The following is a 17,241-nucleotide window of genomic DNA, read 5'->3' on the forward strand; positions in this document are numbered from 1 at the left end:
TTCCTCAGGCGCCCTCTTTTCAAACAGAGGCCGGTTCTCACTCTCGTCGGTGGGCGGGGCGTCTGCACGTTGACGTTTGACGTCGCGGAGACATAGCATGCTTATTGGCCGATAGCCGGATGAGATGCGCTTCTTGCCACGGGGTGCCGCCACTTGCCCGCGCCGCACTCCTCAGTTTGCTAACTTTACACGGTAGCCGCACTCGCGCATGCGAATCACAGCAGGAGAGCGATCGCGTTTCATGACGCGCGCTGACGTAACTTCTTACCCCCGTGCCATCCCTCCCTGTCTAGCTTCCAGTGCCCTCGTCGGCACGAGAAAAAAGAGAAAGCGCTGAGAGCGTGCGCCAAACCCCCGTAACTCCGCTGATTCTTGACGGATTCGAGAAATTTTTGCGGCAATCGATTCGAGAGGCAGTAAACTCCGATACTAAGGTAATTGTATCATTACTTGGAAAAGTGGTTCATGACCCCTTTAATACCACATGTCTGATGCGGGCCGACAAGGGATGTGATAACACTTTGGAGCCTTTTAGTTAACACCTTCATGTATATTTTATAGTCGGTGTTGGTCAGACTAATGGGCCTATAGGACTCTACTGAAACTAACTTTGCAGGATCATCAGTTTTGGGTATCAATACTACGTGAGCAGTCCTAAATGAGTGAGGTGCCTGCTTCTTCTCATAGCATTCTGTGATAACTCGATGTAATGCCTCTGCCATTTCTGTCTTAAAATGTTTGTATATGGCAGCGCCCAGCCCATCCGGCCCCGTTGACTTGCCGTTACTTAGACCTTCTACAGCTGCTTCAATTTCCGCTACCGTAATTTCTGCTTCTATTAACTCCCTATCAGAGTCTTCCAATCTTGGCATAAAGGCCAGAAAGTCCTCTTTGAAGCGCTTGGGGTCGATAATTTTATTGCTAAGAAGTTCCGTATAAAACTCAACAAACGCAAGATTTATCTCTTCACGGTCTCGTGTAATGTGATTGCGATATCGTATTTCAGTTATCTCTTTGTTTGCTGCATGTTTCTTTTCTTCACTGAGCACTCGCTTAGTGGGCGTTTCGCTCATCCACAATCGTTCAGTGCGTGCTCTTATCATTGATCCGCGGTACTTATCTTCGTCGATGAATTCGAGCTTTGGTTTCACCTCCTTTATTTCTTTTTTGAACTTTCCCGGCGCTTCGTTTTCTACGCTTAACATGTAGTCTAGCTCACTTTGTAACTGCTTCTCTTGTTGCCTTTCCTTGTGACGTAATACACAGGCTCTTTCGATGGCAACCATCTTTACGTCACACTTAAACTGCTCCGGCCCACACCGACATGAAGTTGTTGGTTTCTAAAAGAAGGACAGTTGTAAGACATTCTTTGGTTTTCGTGAGAAATACTTCATCTTGCAGTAGCTTTTCATTAAATTTCCATAGAAACCAATTAAACTTCGCAGCCTTTCGTTTTTTGCCAATGCTAACCGTGACCAAACAATCATCACTAAAACTAAGAGGCTGCGTTTCATAGGAGGAGCATAGAGGTACCAACTTCGCTGGCATATATATTCTGTCTAACCTCGCATGCGACTGACCTTGAAAATGCGTGTACCGTACTTGGCCCTCTCGCGTCATTACGTAACCGACATCTTCCAGTTCTCTCTCGGTCACTATTGCGCTCAACAACTCAGCGCTTCTATCACGCACACTGAGGTTCGTCGTGTTATCTTCAGCTCTACAGACACAGTTAAAGTCTCCTAGAAACACAACAATTCTTTCTGTTTTCAAAAACCCCTCAACCGCCCTAAAAAATGTTTCCCATTCGTGCGTTCTGTTCGGTGCACAAATGCACACGACACGCCAAGGCATTCCAGAAAAATAAAATCGCACACAACCAGCCTACCGCTAGCGCAGGTGGACACATTTTCAACAACCGCGATGCTACTACGAATGAAAACGACGCAACCTCCTGACCGCCCCACAGCATGACAAACGCATACATTGTACCTAGGGCGAAAAACTTGAACCATTTGCTCCGTTTGTTCTTCACTTTCCGTTTTAGTTTCTTGTACAGCCAAAAGGTCTAAGTCGTTTTCCAAAAGAATGCGACTAATCTGGCATTGCCTCCTGCGTGAACACAGTCCCCTTGCATTCAACGTCGCAACGCGCATGCTAGTTTTAAAGTTAGTCGCCATTTCATGATGGTTGCTTGGCCGGGTGTCCTACTCACGTCGCAGCAGTGGGTACTTGTGCTCCTCTGGAACGTCTCCTCCGCTAAGGCGGAGGCGGCGTTGGGGTCTCCCCACGGTCAGGCGGCAGGTTTGGCCTTGGTTTCAAGGTAGGCCGTCGACCAGTCGCTGTCTTTTTTGGAGGTTCTCCGGTGCCTGACGTGCCCACGTTTCCAGTGCTGTCAGATGCCTCACGAGCCCGCTTTGAAGCGATGCCTCCTGCCGAGGTCATCTCGATGTCCGTTGCTCCCGGGCTGAACTCTCGCGCAGCTGCCGATGACTTGCTCGCGGCTTTCGCGTCGTCGTCTCCTGCTTTATTCTCTGCCTTCGTTCCTGGCGCAACACGGGGCTTGTCGCCTTCACTGGTCCCTTCCTGTGCGGCTCCTGAAGAAAGTTCAAGGGGCGTTACAGGCGTTTCCACATTGTCATCTTCCCTGCTCGCCTCTTCGGAGTCCGCGGCGTCCATCAGGTGCTCAGACACTTCGTCCGTTCGGCTTGGCCCTGTAATGCTGGCGTATGACCACACGCAGAGAGAGTCATCGTGGCCATAGCGACGACAAACCCCACAACGCGGCACGCAGCAGTCCCATCGAATGTGCCCGATGCCACGGCATCGGAGGCAGAGCGGTGCTCTGCCAGGAATGACGACGAGCGCCATGTCTTCCGCAACACGCAGTTGGGGTGGCAGGTCGTCCACAGTAACGCCCACATGCAGTTTCATTGTAACCGAGCGGGTGGTTGAACCTTTGTCACTGCAACCCTGGACCTTCCACTTGTCTCTGCTTATTTCGGTTACTTTCCCGAAAGGCGACAAGGCAACTCGCACATCTTCGTCCGACACGCCATGAAGCAGCCAGTATAGCTTTAGCCGCACACCACGGTCACGGGGGTCAATCACCATACAGCGACGGTCCTTGACGTCGAATGACTCCGCCACCAACATCTTCTTTTTGCCTTCATCATCCTTGAACGTCACTGCCCACAGGTGGTTCACTGGGTATGCCCCAAGGACGACCACTTCCGGCAGCAGCGAAAGACAAGCAAGGCTGTCTCGGACATGCTCCACTCGATACGGTCTGGCTTTTAAATTGCCATGCAAAAAACCGTGTGCAAAACAGAATCACCTGAAGGCAAATAAGGCAGAACAACCTGGAAATCTTCGCCTGGCTTTCCGGTACACGTGATACCGCGGCCCACACGAGCCACTGAAACCGTCCCTACATGGGAGCACATCATAGCATGTCCGTTCACTGTCGTGGCCGGAAGTGGAATCCTGACTGTCCGCAAGGACAACGGTGACTGCTTTCATGATCACCGTCATGGATACTGTCAATCGGTGTTCACACGAGGTGCCGCATAAAAGGTAAACAGAGTGCGAAACGGACGCGAGAGTGAAACAAACTGGGCGGTGGTCGTTTGAATGGGGTGAGTATTGCAGGCGCCGATGCGAGAACTTACAAACCGGTTATCCGTCAACGCTGCTACGCGTAATACAGTGTTCTCTTTAGAATAATAAAAATAAGCGAAACTAAAAAAAAGCATGCCGTGACCAGGATTCGAACCTGGGTTATTGCGGCCACAACGCAAGGTACTAACCACTATACGATCACGGCTGTCCGGAAGGACGACGGCGACCGCTTTCATGATCACCGTCGTGGATACTGTCAATCGGTGTTCACACGAGGTGCCGCATAAAAGGGAAACAGAGTGCGAAAAGGACGCGAGAGTGAAACAAACTGGGCGGTGGTCGTTTGAATGGGGTGAGTATTGCAGGCGCCGATGCGCGAACTTACAAACCGGTTATCCGTCAACGCTGCTACGCGTAATACAGTGTTTTCTTTAGAATAATAAAAATAAGCGAAACTAAAAGAAAGCATGCCGTGACCAGGATTCGAACCTGGGTTATTGCGGCCACAACGCAAGGTACTAACCACTATACGATCACGGCTGTCCGGAAGGACGACGGCGACCGCTTTCATGATCACCGTCATGGATACTGTCAATCGGTGTTCACACGAGGTGCCGCATAAAAGGCAAACAGAGTGCGAAAAGGACGCGAGAGTGAAACAAACTGGGCGAGGGGTCGTTTGAATGGGGTGAGTACTGCAGGCGCCGATGCGAGAACTTACAAACCGGTTATCCGTCAACGCTGCTACGCGTAATACAGTGTTCTCTTTAGAATAATAAAAAATAAGCGAAACTGAAAAAATAAAAAGCATGCCGTGACAAGGATTCGAACCTGGGTTATTGCGGCCACAACGCAAGGTACTAACCACTATACGATCACGGCTGTCCGGAATTTTTTTTTCTTTATTGCCGAAATCATATATTACAAGACATAAAACCTGGCAGCCAGACTTTGGCTACCGCGGGATTAAAATCTTTTCATGCATACCATTACATCGAGTACAGAGATCCAGTCTGGCGGATCGGCAAGAGCGCGATACACATCTCGCAGACGCACGACACTTTCAATGAAATGTTCGCGAACAGGGCGTATATCTTTATCAACATGCTGATATTGCGTTCTCGTTTTCCACAAGGCGTGAAATCCCAGGACCATGATAACATCGTACGGAAAGCCCCCGGATACGTCTACCGGTAAGAAACGAATGCCATAAGGGTCAAGGGGTAGTTGTTTCTTTAATGTGCGTTGAAGCACATCCCAATGAAATATTGGGTCCCAACAGTCTAGAAATACATGTTCAATCGTTTCCGGTTTTTTACATAAGATGCAGTCAGTGGACCAGGGTATAAAGATGCCTTTATCTTGGAGCCAGGTTTTAACAGCGAGTGTGTTTGTGTGCAACTGAAAGAAGAATGTTTTAACTTCTTTACTCGTTTGAGCACATCCTGTCTAGCGCCTCCGCGATGTGGGAAACGGTACAAGGGCTCTGGTAGCATGTTTTCCACTAGGTCCTTATATAGCTTTTTCTTCTTAACATTAAATAAATAATCTAACGAAAATCGTGCGTTCAGCAACCTGAACGAGAGAACCACCTCGCGCAGGTACCCGGTTACAGAACCGTTGATCATTTCGCGCGACGACGCTATAAGTTCCGGGAGTAGTCGCCGTAGCCTCGTTTGTATGATAGTGCGGAGGAACGGGTGATTTTGATCCCGTAAATACATAAATCGCGACACAACCTGTCGCAAAAACAAATGGACAAGACCAAGGCCACCTTTCTTAACAGGGCGGAACAAATTCATTCTGCTAGTCCGCTCCCAAGTGGACGCCCACATAAAAACAGCAAAAACGCGGTGAAGGTTTTGTATGCTAACTCGCGACGCACATAACACATTCATCACATACCAGATTTTGGAGATCAGAAAAATGTTACAGACAGTTGCTCGTGAAAAAATAGACAATTGCCTGCCTTGCCACGCAGTAGACTTTTCTTTTGCACTTCGCGCCTGGTCAGACCAGTGCGCTTCTGGATCACGATAAGATTCAAGTGGCACGCCTAGGTAACGTGTTGGAATTGCCGACCAGCGTAACCGAGAGTAATGCTCTGGGGTAACATCCCAGTCACCATGCCAAAACCCGTAACTCTTATCCCAGTTTATTTGGGCACCGGTGCAGTCACAAAAGTCGCATACAATATTAGTGGCTTGTTTGATGCTCTCCCTATCTGAGCAGAACACAGCAACATCATCTGCGTAAGCCAAAACTTTGACGTGTGCTGTCTCCAGCCTGAAGCCCGTAATAGCTTCCGTGTGGTCAATGGCCAAACAGAGCGGTTCGAGATAAAGTGCAAAAAGCAAAGGCGACAAAGGACATCCCTGCCTCACTGACGAGCGGACGTTCACGCTCTCCGTAAGTTCTCCGTTTGCTATAATACGCATGGTGCAGTCCGTGTACGCCATTCTGACGCCTTCTAGTATTACATGGCCAACATTTGAATGTTTGAGAATGTCCAATAAAATCTCGTGCGAGACTCGGTCAAAAGCTTTCGCCAGGTCGAGCTGCATCATTGCCACGCGCTCGCCTAGAACGTCACAACATTCAAGAACACTTCGTGCGACGTGAATGTTTGTCGCTATGCTGCGGCCTTTAATACCGCTAGTCTGGTGTGGCCCTACCAGCTTTGCAATAACCCCCTGGAGTCTTTTGGCTAATACTTTCATAAATATTTTGTAGTCCACGTTGGTGAGGCTGATAGGACGATAAGAGCCCACGGAGAGACGTTTTTCGGGGTCATCACTCTTGGGTATCAGCACAACGTGCGACCTTCTGAATGAAAGCGGAACTCGCTTACGGTCGTAAGCTTCAGCGAAAACTCCAAGCAACACAGGAGCTACCTTAAATTTAAAAGCTTTATAGAAGGCGGCCCCTAGGCCATCGGGCCCGGGCGCCTTGCCCAGCGTCAAGTCGCCGATTGCGTCCTCGATTTCTCGTAGAGAAATCTGCACCTCCAAACGTGCTTTAACTTCGTCGTCTAGCCTCGGCATAAAAGGTAAAAATCTCTCCCGAAATCCTTCCATAGTGTTCCTTTGTTGTCCAAGCAGATAAGTAAAATGATCGGCTATCACGCGCATGATGACCTTCCTATCCGACGTGACATCGTTGCCACTAGCTATTTGACGGATTTCTTTCTGGCACGCATATTTCTTTTCATCAGAAAACGCGCGTTTTGTTGGCCTTTCACCGACCCACAATTTTTCCGCTCTTGTTCGTATTATCGCGGCCTTGTACTTCTCAGCGTCAATTTGCTCCAGTTGACTCTTCACGTCTCTCATTTCCTTCCTAAAAACACCAGGTTGGATGTTTTCCATGCAGGTAAAGTATTCAAGCCGCTCACGAAGCTCACGTTCACTTTGGCTCCGCTTATGCTTGAGTATGCTACTTCTTTCTATGGCAGCTATTTTTACTCTTTGTTTAAACTCCTCCCATTCAGCAGCGAGATTTATTGACTGCGAGGCGTGTAGCTTCTCCAGTTCGTCGGTTACTACGCTTACGAAATTATCGTCCTCTAGGAGCTTCACATTAAATTTCCACAGGTTCCAATTTAAATGTGGTTTCGCCTGCACTCTGCCAAAGCCGGCAATAACCAAACAGTGGTCGCTGAAGGAAATAGGTTTCACTTCGTACGCAGTGCACAGCACAAGTTCGGCTGAGGCATAGATTCTGTCCAATCTTGCATGGCTATCTCGCTGAAAATGGGTGTAAGTCGGGCGAGTACCATTGGAAAAAACGCAGCCCACGTCATCTAAACCGCGGTCATGTACTATCTCCGATAACAACTCAGCGCTCTTATCGTGAATACGGCTCTTTTTGGACCGGTCTTCAGCTGCACAAACACAGTTGAAATCGCCTAGGAGTATTAGCACTTTTTCACAGTTTAGATGCGTTAGAAACCTTTCAAAAAAATTGTGCAATCTCTTTCGACATTCGGTGCGTAAGTACAGACAACGCGGTAACTCGTACCCGAAAGACTAAAATCTACCACTAAAAGGCGGCCAGATTGGCACGACTCAACCGTTTGTACGCAACTACCAAAGTCATTACGTATGAAGACAGCACAGCCGTCCGAATTGCCAACAGCGTGACAAAAATGTACTACATTGAAATAAGGACAAAAAACGGATACCATTCGGTCGGCAACCTCCTGGCTTTCTATTGTGGTCTCTTGAACGGCGACCAAGTCCAAATCGTTTTCGAGCAGTAAGCGGCTTAATTTGCACTGTCGCCTTCTAGCGCTTAACCCTCTTACATTCAGGGTTGCTACGCGCAAACTCGCTTTTGTTAGCTGGGCCATGGCTGCAAAGGAGGCTGCCCTTCCGAATGGTGTCCGTTGCGAAGAACAAACCAGAGGTGAAACTTATTGCGATATTCTTCTCGCGGATGACACCGCGAAACAAAACCCGGCCAGTGGCCGTGAAGCTGTCGCGTTTGAAGAGCAGAGCAAACAGAGTGATCCACATTGTAGCTTTTTCCTACACCATTTTCGGCCCAACCCCACCCCTCCCCCCCCCCCCCCTTTACCCGACATAAAAACCATCTCTCACGAAGGCGGATTGCCCGCCCGCCGTGGTTCGCCCGGAATGTTAGGTCGCGGTCTAAATGGAGAGCGTCTTAAACCTGGCGTTTTCGTCGGTGGCTCGCCGCCTCCACCATCGTCCCGCTGCGACTCACTGTCGACGGTGCTCTCATGCGGCCGCTTTCCGGCCATCGGGCTCCCTTCGCCGTGTGAACAAACCATACACTTCTCGCCGGCTTCAATCACGCTCACCGGTGGCTGCACTTCTGGGGGCGTATCCCGTCTAGTCGGTGCAGTGTCGACGCCTTTGACGGGCTCATGCTGGTCCTTGGAGGCTTCATCGACTTGCCGCTTATCACGCTCGCCCTCCGGAACAGAGGACGATGTAGATGGCTGCGTTTCACGGGCGTTTGTCTGAGGCGTCGCCTCTTCCAAGTCAGCCTCGTCCATGAGCAGGTCGGCGGTGTCGTCGCTGCTCCCGGGCCCTGTCACGCTGGCGTACGTTCGTTCACACTGGCCGTCTTCGTGACCGAATCGCCGACAAAAGCCACATCGCGGAATGCGGCACTCGCGGCGGATGTGGCCCGTGCCCCGGCAGGGAAGGCAGAGCGGAGCCCTGCCCGGCACAAAAAAAGGGCGTGCTCACCGGACACACTTAACTGGTGTGGCAAGTCGTCGATTTTGACGCCGGAGTGCAGCTTCAGAGTCACAAGCCTCGTTGTAGACCCTTTGTCGGTCAATCCCTCGGCCCTCCAGCGCTCCCTGACGATGTCGGTGACTTTACCGAAGGGCGTGAAGGCAAGGCGCACGTCCTCGTCAGGCACACTGTGGAGAAACCAGTGCACCTTCATTCGGACGTCCCTGTTGGCCGGGTCGATGACGATACAGCGCTTGCTTTTAACTTGCAGTTCACCGATGCTGACCAGCTTCTTCACCGTTTCAGCGTCCTTGAAGGTGACCGCCCACACATGGCTCATGCGGTACGCCCCCAAAGCGACTACCTCGGGGAGTACCGAATGTTGAGCCAGAGCGTCGCGAAAGTCTTCTACCCGGTAGGGCCGAGCACTGACGTCCGCGAGCAAAAACACGGTATTTAAAATAAACCGACCTGTAGGCAAACTGGGCAGAACAACCTGGTATTCATTTTCCATTGCAGATAACCTGTTTCCGCGACCGAGCTTGGCCGCTATCGCCACTCCGTCGGAGCTCATGAGAACACGTCCGTACGTTGTCGCGGCCGGAAGTCACTCTCACGGCTGTCCGGAAGGACGACGGTGACTGCATTCGTGATCACCATCATGGACACTGTCAATCGGTGTTCACATGAGGTGCCGCATAAAGGGAAAACAGAGTGCGATAAGGACGCGAGAGTAAAACAAAATGGGCGGTTGTCGTTTGAATGGAGTGAGTATTGCAGGCGCCGGTGCGAGAACTTACAAACTGGTTATCCGTCAACGCTGCTACGCGTAATAGAGTGTTCTCTTGAGAATAATAAAAATAAGCGAAACTAAAAAAAAGCATGCCGTGACCAGGATTCGAACCTGGGTTATTGTGGCCACAACGCAAGGTACTAACCACTATAGGATCACGGCTGTCCGGAAGGACGACGGCGACCGCTTTCATGATCACCGTCATGGATACTGTCAATCGGTGTTCACGCGAGGTGCCGCATAAAAGGAAAACAGAGTGCGATAAGGACGCGAGAGTGAAACAAACTGGGCGGTGGTCGTTTGAATGGAGTGAGTTTTGCAGGCGCCGATGCGAGAACTTACAAACCGGTTATCCGTCAACGCTGCTACGCGTAATACAGTGTTCTCTTGAGAATAATAAAAATAAGCGAAACTAAAAAAAAAAAGCATGCCGTGACCAGGATTCGAACCTGGGTTATTGCGGCCACAACGCAAAGTACTAACCACTATAGGATCACGGCTGTCCGGAAGGACGACGGCGACCGCTTTCATGATCACCGTCATGGATACTGTCAATCGGTGTTCACGCGAGGTGCCGCATAAAAGGAAAACAGAGTGCGATAAGGACGCGAGAGTGAAACAAACTGGGCGGTGGTCGTTTGAATGGGGTGAGTATTGCAGGCGCCGGTGCGAGAACTTACACACCGGTTATCCGTCAACGCTGCTACGCGTAATACAGTGTTCTCTTTAGAATAATAAAAATAAGCGAAACTAAAAAAAAAAGCATGCCGTGACCAGGATTTGAACCTGGGTTATTGCGGCCACAACGCAAGGTACTAACCTCTATACGATCACGGCTGTCCGGAATTTTTTTTATAACCTTTTTATTCAGAAATAAAGCAATACATATGTATAAAAACCACATTGGTCTACTCGACCATTGTGATGGATTAAAAACTTTTCATTTTCACCATTTCATCAAATACCTCCATACAATCTGGAGGTTCATCCAATGTTCGATATGTCTCGCGCACATACATTGCACACTCAATAAAGTTTTCCCGTGTCGATTTGGCTTTAGAATCCATATGCCTCACGGCCATGCGTGTGATCCAGAGGCTGTAAAGCCCCAATAACATTATCATGTCGTATGGAACACCACACTCATTCTGCACTGAAAGATAACGTATTCCATGTGGTGTTATCGGTAGCTCTTTCTTCAGGGTTCTTTGTAACACATCCCAAAAAAATATTGGGTCCCAGCAGTCAATGAATGTGTGTTCGATCGTCTCCGGTTTGTTACACAGGGTGCAGTTTGTCGTCCACGGTATAAATATGCCTTTGTCTTTAAGCCATGTTTTCACAGGCAATGTGTTCGTGTGTAATTTAAAGAAAAACGATCTTATAGATCCTCTAACGGTCATTTTTTTTACTCCTTTTAGCACGTCTTGCCCGGGGCATTTATAGTTTAGTGATCTATATAATGGTGTGGGCATCATTACAGTGATCAGGTCTTTGCACAGCTTTTTTCTTGATACAAGACTCAAATACTCGAGTGAAAATCGTGCTTGAAGTATCCTGAATGCCATCACCACTTCTTTGAGGTAGCCTTTTATAGCGCCATCAATTGCAGCTGCACTAGACACAACAAAATCAGGAATTGCATTTTTTAACCTCACATGCATAACGGTTCTCAAAAACGGGTCTTTCTGGTCCCGTAAAAACACAAACCGCGACACAAATTGTCTGATGAACAGATGTGAAAGACCAAGGCCCCCGTCTTTCAGTGAACGAAAAAAGTTTGTTCTGCTGACTCTTTCGCAGTTTGAGCCCCAAATGAAGACCGCAAAAATACGGTGCAATTTTTGCACATTTACGCGAGACATTGACAGAAACTGTGGCATATACCACACTTTTGCAATGAGAAAAACATTGCAAGCACTCGCACGCGCGAACATTGGCAATTCACGGCCTTGCCATCCACCAACTTTTTCCTTCACCTTTGACGTCAGGTCGTCCCAGTAATCTCCTGTCTGGTTGTAATGTTCCAGGGGTACACCTAAATACGCAGAGGGTGTGTTGGACATGGAATGATTGCGGCTTAACGTCCCACGTGCCATGCCAGAAACCTATGCTCTTCTGCCAGTTTATCGCACAACCTGTCTGCTCGCAGAATGCTTTGGTGACGCTGATCGTCTCTTCTATGCTTTTGCGATCAGTGCAGAAAACACCAACGTCATCAGCATATGCGAGAACTTTGACGTGTTGCGTTTGAAGCACGAATCCATTAATTTTGCTGTTGTTAATTAAGCTGAGACAGAAATGTTCAAAGTATAGCGCAAAAAGCAGAGAAGACAGCGCACAGCCTTGTTTTATGGATGACCTGACGTCAATGCTTCTTGTAAGGTTCTTGCTCACAATTATTCGCACTGTACAATTACTGTAAGCCATTTTCAAACGTTCCAGCATTACCTTTCCAAGGTTGGCGTGTTCAAGCAAAGAAAAAAGAAATTCGTGTGCGACACGGTCAAACGCCTTAGCAAGATCAAGTTGAAGCATAGCAACCCGTCCCGCCACGGCGTCGCAACACTCTAAAACGCTGCGGGCTACATGCACATTGGTACAAATCGAACGACCCTTTATGCCGCATGTCTGATGCGGTCCTACCAGCAGCGTGACAACGCTTTGTAATCGTTTGGCTAGAACTTTTGTATATATTTTATAGTCTACGTTTGTAAGAGTTATTGGGCGGTAAGCTCCTACTGACATTAGTTTGTCTGGATTTTCTGTCTTTCGTATTAGGACAATATAAGCGGATAGAAAGGAGGGAGGCAACGCTTTGTTTTCGTACGCCTCACTGATGACCTCGTGCAAAATCGGACTAAGCTCTTCAATAAACGTTTTGTAAAAGGCGGCCCCTAATCCATCGGGTCCAGGAGTTTTCCCTGCGGCTAGTTCCTTAATAGCGTTTCTCACTTCGTTCACACTTATTGGCAGCTCCATTCGCGTTTTGATTTCATTTTCAAGCTTTGGCAATAAATTAATGATCGCAGCTTTAGAACCAGCTGCATGGTTCGTTTTATTCATGAATAACTCACTGTAGTATTCTACAAATGCATCTTCGATTTTACTCTTTTCACACGTCACTTCATTGTGATAATGAATCTGGCGTATTTCATTTTTGACTGAATATCTTATTTCGTCGCACAGCGCACGCTTGTTGGGCGTTTCACCCATCCATATCTTTTCAGCTCGTGCTCTTATCACTGCTCCTTTGTACTTCTCTGCTGCGATAAGTTCAAGCTTGTTTTTTACCTCGCGTATTTCTTTTGTATATAAGCCGGGATTTGCACTTTCCATGCGCATAAGATAATTGAGCTGACATTGAAGTTCTTTCTCTTTAGTCTTTTTTTTCTGATAAAGTATGCTTCCCCTTTCAATCGCAGTCATTTCGACCGCGTTTTTAAAGTTTTCCCACTCCGCTATTCATCCGTGTGTTTTTCTCGATACCATGTCTTCGATTATTCGCAATGCCCACGAACTATAGGTGGCGCGCCGTGCTTTTCAAGATGGCGCCAGGAGGAGGGTCAACCCGTTTGTTAGCATAGGAACAGATAGGACGTGCGGACGTACGGACCGTGCCACTTTCACCGGATGAAGTCATGAGCTGCGCTGAAATGGATATGAGACAAATACTTTCCCAAACCATGGAAAGTGCTAAGTACTCGCCACCTAATTATTTGCTGCGAAGTGAAAGGTTATATTTCAGCTCCGTTACCGTGCATAACGATGCATTGCGAAATCCTGTGCGTGCTACATAAACCTGTATGAACTAGAACAGACGTATGAGCTTAACGGCACTCCGAGGTAGTACGTACCGAGCCTACCTCACGGATTTGCCGCAGTAGTAGGCCGCCAGCGAGTAGCGCCATCGCTGCTGCGCGTGATGATGGCTTGCAAACATAAAAGTGTTCTGTGATAATACCCCGTCGTCATTACTTGCGCAGTCGGAAACGCGGAGTTACGTCTTCAACGGAACACAAGCATTTAACATGCCATTCAGTAGCGCTTGTGTCACAGCCATGCCGAGACTCTAGCCGTGTGTACTTCACTCGCATGTTGCAGGTTCGATCAGCACGATCGAAACATGAATATCGAAAAGAATGCACACGTATGCTTTTCGCAACGTCGAAGAAGTTCGCCGAGAGGCGTGGATTGTGGCCGTGACTGCACGTTCCATCGCTCTAACCGTTTCGCTTCGCTGGTCGAGCTCGAGCGTGTTGGCGGCATGCGGCCCTCCATAATATCCACAATAATTGATACATGCAATGCACAAGAGGAACTATGCTTTTATTATGATCTCGCTCAAGGATATTATATATTAAATACAATCAAAGTGACTTACGAGCCTGAAAGAACATTAACGCACGAGGGGACGTCAAGTGCAACTCGCTCCTCGTGAGTTAGCAGCTGGTGGTTCATCGTCGCTGTCACTCTCGGTGCTTTCAGTCTTCTACGTCCAGTGAAAAATCCTCGTCGTCAAGTTGGTTTCTTTCAACATCACTGCTGAACGCAATCTGAAGAATTTCCTCCGCCGAACGACTTCGACCACTCCGCGTCACCACGTTTACAATTAGAGAGACGTCTGGGCGCGGAGAACGTTTTGCCAGGTTTTGCTCTCAGACCGGTCAACAAGCAAATCGCTTGCAGTGTGCTGCCACCTATCAACAAACGTACAAAAACAAGCGGCGCAGCGGTGGCTATGAAACTAATGAAACCCAACACACTGGCGAAGGACGGCGTGGATGGAAAGCGTTCGCTCCACGAAAGGCGTCGAGCAGACGCGTCCTCGGATGATTGAAACGTCGCTCGCAGGATTCGTAACATCGCTTTGCTGACAAAGGATAGAGGCCCTATTTTAATGTATCGCCAACTGGAGCTCGCTCAGTTATACATGAGCACATCGCGAGCCCGCGCGACCTCCCTCCCGCGTACAGTGTTATGGGACTCATGCACTACAAGAAACACTGACCAATTATATATGCAAGTAAAACAGGGTGAGCTTCAACTGAATATGTCAGGCGATAACATTTAGCTTACCTAGGTGGCTACAGAAAGCCTCGCGAATCTGATAGTATATGTACACTGTGGGCTAGCATTGAAAGCGCGAGTTGCCACGTATTTTCACGAAAACTTCGCGTCTCGTAAGAACGAATCAGATTTCTCGTGTCACGGAGGGCCCGGTTTGTTCACTGATGCAGAGAACATGCAAAGTCGTGGTGTTCCTTTCTTGCCAACGCGTTAACAGTGGGGCTAGCACAGCCGAACAAGGGAGCGACTGCATACTGCCGCCATTTTGTCGTCTACTAACCCTCCTCGAGAGGACGCTCCTGAATTCCGCTCGGTGGCGCGACAGTCTATGGACATTGCGAATTTGTTTTACACTTTGTGTAAATGTTTCGTCTTCTAAGAGTTTCACGTTGAACTTCCATAGTTCCCAGTTGAACCGGCTCTTTTTTAAGTTGGTTCCAAGTGTGGCTGTTACAAGGCTATGGTCGCTAAAAAATACGTGTTTAACTTCGAAGTTAACACACTCTTTGGCAAGAGAGACCGCAGCGTATATCATATCCAGCCTAGCACAGCTTCCGCGTTGGCAATGCGTGAAAGTGGGACAGCCTACTTTTGAAAGTAAGTATCCTAAATCTTCCATGTAATATTCTTCGAGCAGCGAGATCAGTAGGCGTTCACTTTTATCTCGTGCAGGCACACTTCTAGCTCTGTCTTCAGCCATGCAAACACAGTTAAAATCACCGAGCATGATAATGCATTTTTGACATTTCAGAAACTGTTCTACTCTTTTAAACAATACAACACGCTCATTATCAGTGTTTGGTGCATAAATACAAACAACACGCCATTCCTTTCCAGAATACAAAAAGTCAAGCACAATCAAGCGCCCCTCCTCTGACGCTACAACTTTTTCACTTTCAATGCCTACGTTGTTTCTTATATAAATTGCGCAGCCCCCGGGTGTACCTTTAGCGTGGCTCACACAAACATTATAGTGTCTTCGAAAAGTTTCCACCATACGATCCGTGTGCTCCTCACTTTCAATCTTGGTTTCTTGCACAGCTGCCAGATCTAAATTATTTTCGAGAAAGAGACGATTAATTTGACTTTGACGCTTCTTGGCTGCTAGTCCACGTACATTCAAAGTGGCGATTCGTAACGACACGGCAAGCTTTCCGTTCTTAATTTGTGAGGAGCACTTAGATCGCACAGCGTTTACCTCGGAGCGCAGAGATGTATAAGAGGGTTCACCGTGCTGCGGCAATTCACTGTCGGCATCATCCAGCTGCCCCGTGTCTTCCCTCTCAACAGATGTCCGGTGGCTGGACTCCGCAGCAGCGTCTAAACGTCTTTGTTTTAGAGGAGGCATGTCGCTGGCTTGCACAAGGGAAGCGATCGGCCCCGCCTTTAGCTCGGCGGTTTCGCTTTGGTCGTCCGTCAGGAGGAATGTTCGGTTTCGGCTTGAACGACATTCGTCGCATCAGAGCCGATTTAGGTGGCGGAGGACCGCCGCTTGCATCCTTAGGATGGTCCGAGTCTTCGAAGGTTTCGTTATGCCCTCGTTTGGCGGACATCGATGCGATGCCTTCCATGGCTTCACACTCATCTTTGGAAGAGTCGCACGGCGCAGCCGCTTTTACCACACGATTTCCGGTCGTGTTATATTGGGGTGCCTCACTTTTTGGTTCTCCTGACGTTTCTTTCGACTTCTTTTGGTCGCTCGCTATCAACACCCGTTTCACCGTCGTACTGGGGGGGCGTTTCCGGCTTTTTGGGTTTCTCCGGCGCCATCGCTGCTGCTTCTTCGGCTTCAACTTCGTCCATGAAATTTTCAGAAGCATCTTTGCTTTTCGCGGGTCCCGTTATGTTCGCGTACGTAGGCACACACTGGGCTTCGTCGTGGCCAAACCGTCGGCACCGCTGGCATCGAGTGATTCGGCAGTCACGGCGGATGTGACCTTTTCCTTGGCAGCGCAAACAAAGAGGGGCCTTTCCAGGAATTACGACGAGAGCAAGTTCTCCGGCGACACGTACTTGGTGGGGAACGTCTTCAATTGTGACCCCTGTCTTTAGCTTCAGGCTTAGCACACGCGTTGTCGAACCTTTCTCTGACACACCGGACACGCGCCAGCGTTCCCTATTCACTTCTGTGACTTCGCCATACGGCTCGAAGGCCACACGTATATCCTCATTTGTTACATTGTGGAGCACCCAGTGTATCTTCACTCGAACCTCCTGGTTGTTTGGGTCTACCACCAGGCACTTCCTGTTTTTCACATTAATATGTCCGGCAGCTAACAACTTTCGCATACCTTAACGACTTTTGAGCGTCACGGCCCACACATGATTCATTTGAAATGCACCTAAGGCTTCCACCTCAGGTAGCAATTCCAATTGAGCGAGGGCATCCCTGTAGTCTTCGACTCGGTACGGTCTCGCTTGCAGGTCACCGTGCAAAAATATGTTCAAAACAATACGACCTTTCGGCAGATGTGGCAGCAGTACTTGATAATCCTGGTTATCTTCCATAGCGTCCCTGTTTCCGCGGCTAAACTGTGCCGCAAGCAC

General features: G+C 48.8%; 2 non-coding genes across 2 annotated transcripts; both read right to left on the minus strand.

The window, feature by feature from the left end:
• Positions 1–3,754: 3,754 nt before the first annotated feature.
• Trnah-gug (transfer RNA histidin (anticodon GUG)) lies at positions 3,755–3,826 on the minus strand. Its single transcript has one exon. It is a non-coding gene; the product is annotated as a tRNA-His (tRNA).
• Positions 3,827–4,089: 263 nt separating this feature from the next.
• Positions 4,090–4,161, minus strand: Trnah-gug (transfer RNA histidin (anticodon GUG)). The gene has a single exon. It is a non-coding gene; the product is annotated as a tRNA-His (tRNA).
• Between the last annotated feature and the right edge of the window lie 13,080 nt (positions 4,162–17,241).

This window comes from Rhipicephalus sanguineus, chromosome 4 (assembly GCF_013339695.2).
Source record: "Rhipicephalus sanguineus isolate Rsan-2018 chromosome 4, BIME_Rsan_1.4, whole genome shotgun sequence".
Taxonomy (NCBI): Eukaryota; Metazoa; Arthropoda; class Arachnida; order Ixodida; family Ixodidae; genus Rhipicephalus; species Rhipicephalus sanguineus.